The 3,409-nt window shown below is 41.0% G+C and overlaps 1 pseudogene; it reads right to left on the reverse strand.

Moving 5' to 3' along the window:
• Positions 1–756: 756 nt before the first annotated feature.
• Positions 757–3,109, reverse strand: LOC101701120 (eukaryotic translation initiation factor 5 pseudogene; annotated as a pseudogene).
• Between the last annotated feature and the right edge of the window lie 300 nt (positions 3,110–3,409).

Here is a 3,409-nt window from a genome sequence, read left to right on the forward strand (position 1 = left end):
TGAATTGCTTATCTTTCCTGAAGCAGAGTATATTGCTCATACTGTCATTCTTATGTATTTTCTGATGTAATAGAGCTACTGAGGTTATTGGTTACTTTAGATTGTACGATGAGTATTGTAGACCACTTTAAAGAATGCTGTGCAAAACATCTGAATCAGACTCATTTCAGCCAAAAGTTGAACATGTGTATGTGGGGCTCTGAATGAGGTTAGCAGACAAACCTATTTTGCTGCCTTCTCTGAGTTAATCAAAGTGAAAATTTGCAAGCCAAAGCACAAACACTTTTAAGTACAGGTAATACACAAAGCTTGGGGCTTCTGGAAACTCTGGTTAGTTGTGAGCAAGGAAAAAGTGATGGGACTTGAGAAGACCTTAAGAAAGTTCCAGAGCCTTTCATTTCAATAGGCAACTCTTGCTGTCTGAACACTTGTAGCAACAGAGGCTTCCACAGTTGTTCTCTGTGCCTCTCAGGTTGGCTTTGCCTTTTGACTTGCAGCATTAATTCATGTCTTAATCCCAGAACCACAGATAGCAAAGAGAAGATGGACCCCCACAGGAGACTTAGACAATTCAGACTCTTAGGCAGGATTGTATAGCTCAGTGAAAAATGAAAATGCTGGGCCCTTTGTTCAAAACTTACTAAAAACTTTGGAGCTTGTGATATTAGAGCTTTGAATCATGCACAAGACCCTTCTAGGCATGGGTCCATTGTGACTGCACAGGTTGTTTGCCCCCAACCCCCAAAAAGCCTGGATTTTTGGTCTGGAAATATAAAGACAGAGAGGGATTTGCTTTCAATCTACACTGTTTGGAAAGCAATAATAGAATGAACAAAGTTTATTTGTGGATTCTTAGAATATTTATATGATAAATAGCATTTATTTTACTTGAACTGTAGTTGAATACCTATTATCTTGGAAATTAAAGTGTTAACTTTGAAGACTTAGTACAATATTTAGTGCCCAGGTTTGTTCTACAAACTTTCCTGCAACTACATTCTCTTGGATGTTCTTTTTTTTGACCAAAATCAAATCTTTATTTTTTTAACTGTATAAATGTGATCCAAATATGTCCACCACTAGTTTTTCCAAAAGAAACATGCTGTAAATAAGCAAACTACATCTGCTCACTGTTGTGTATGGACTCCCTAGATGTCTCACTGGGCTTAATTGCAGACCACACACAGCAATAGGTTTTTATATAAAGTGTAGCATGATGTTAAGCCATTTTAGCTTCTGCACATACATGTTGCACTTCTGGCTGATAATGAAGAACAGTTTGCAGCATTACACTGTTAGCTAGGTCACATCCTTCTTTTTAAATGGCATCGATGTCAATGTAGTCATCCTTCTTGTCAGACTTCACAGTTTTAACTTTCGGCACACTGGCAGTCTTCGAATAAACCACCTCAATGTTCTCATTTTCATCATCTTCTTAACCACCAGAAGGTTCTTCCTCTGCCTCCTTCAACCATTTTATAAATGGTTCTGCTTTGAGACAAATGTCTTTGGCAAGTTCTTTTGAAACATGCTCTTAGAGGCCTTTTCCGACCAGCTGATGATGACCTCCTCTTCCAAAAGGTCTGCGTCGTACATCTCCTTCAAGATTTGCGGGATCTTGGACAGGAGCTGAGCTTGATGCATTGCCACCTCACACTCCAGACCATGAAGAAGACACTGCCGAGTGTTTTTGTTGTTGTGACAGAATCGGAGGAAATGGCACCTATATTTCTTAATTTGTTCTCTAATCTCAATAAGAAGAATTTCAGTCAGAACAAGAAGGCCCATGGCTTTTATATCTAGTCTTTCTGCTTCAGCAACAATTTCTTTGTCAGATGAGTCAATAATGCCCTCTTCTTTCTTTTTCTTAAGAAAATCAAAGAGGATATTCACACGCTCTTCTACAGTTCTTTCCAAATCATCCCTGAGTGTCAGGACTTTTCCATGGTCGCTGATTTCATCCATTCTGCTCCTCTGAGCTTCCTCAGTTGTATCCTCCCCACAGTGTTCATCTTCTTCCTCTTCCACAGCATGTGAGGGAGGACTGATTTCATTTGGGGGGGGAGCAATGACTCACTGCTGGATACAGATCCATTTTCCTTTTCTTTGCCCCTTCTATTTTTCTTTTCCTTTTCTTCCTTTCCTGTACCACTGTCACTATTCTCAGGTGGGTTTTTGAGAATGAATATGCAGAGTTTATGATGTGTGTCAAGCATGCCTTGATAGCCACAGGCTTTACAAGAATTACCTGTTGTTTGCTTCTTCAGATTCACATGCAGATCTGTTTCAGGGTTCTCACACTCAGGACAGAGAACAAATTTTTTAATGAATCCATCCAACATCTCTTGCAACTTATTCACCTCATGAGATCCATTGACAATGTAACGGTCATTCTTTACATCAAACTGGGTCTGTGCTCCCAGCTCACAACCAAAGTATTCAGTGGGATACGTTGGAGGCCGATTAAGTGCCTTTGCAATGTCAACCATGTTGACAATAACTGTCTTGATTCTATTTCCTTTGCCCTCAACCTTGGCAATCAGATGGGGCATCTTGTAGTGATCGAACTGGTCTGAAACACTGCAGTTGATGTTGACAGACATTTTGGCTTATTAGTGACTTATCAATAAGATGAAGAGATCTTTGATTGCAACTTTTTGGTATCTTCTGTCTGGAGAAGAAAGGATGACGTAAATGACTGCAAAAGGTCTCGGTCTCTGACATGAAAAAATTTTCACCACTGAGGCTCTAAGCTTCTTGCTTGAATGCTATGTTTCCCCAATACAGGCACCAATGGCTGCACAACAGCTCGTTTTCATCAAGTAAAGACATAAACCCAACACGGCTCGTTCTGGACTGGGAGGAAGAGACACTGGAAACCCGGTCTGCACCGGCAGGGTGGGCGGAGAGCGGAGGGTTGGCTGGGTAGGTGCAGCTGCGGAGCACCGGGAGGGGCTGTCCCAGCGATGTCCGCATCCACACCTGCAGCGCTGGGCCTGGCGACCTCTGGAATCTTGGATGTTCTTTTGCAAATAGAACTAGATTTACCCATTGACATCAAAATGCACAGTAAAATTTCAGAGGTCCCATGAAGATACTGTGTCCTCCAAATATGTCCCCTACTGAAGTTCCAAGGTGGTTAACAAACAATGTACTCCTTTATGACATAGCAGAAACAAACTCTGTTTGAAGAGTCAGGTAGATTGGATCCATGAGTTTCTTGTTTGTGCTGGCCTTGGAGCCAGGTTCAATTATGGAAGCATCAATAATGCATTCTCAAAGGCTCAGTCTGGGTATGAATGAAATTATTGAACTCCTTGTTTTAGAAGCATATCAAGAGGTGAAGGTAGGAGTAAATGTTGTATTTATTGATTTGGACCTGGGTTGCTTCCTTATTAGCACTTCAGAA

Source organism: Heterocephalus glaber, unplaced genomic scaffold (assembly GCF_053883595.1).
Source record: "Heterocephalus glaber isolate CG9 unplaced genomic scaffold, H.glaber_assembly_v1.0 deba00000347, whole genome shotgun sequence".
Classification (NCBI taxonomy): domain Eukaryota; kingdom Metazoa; phylum Chordata; class Mammalia; order Rodentia; family Bathyergidae; genus Heterocephalus; species Heterocephalus glaber.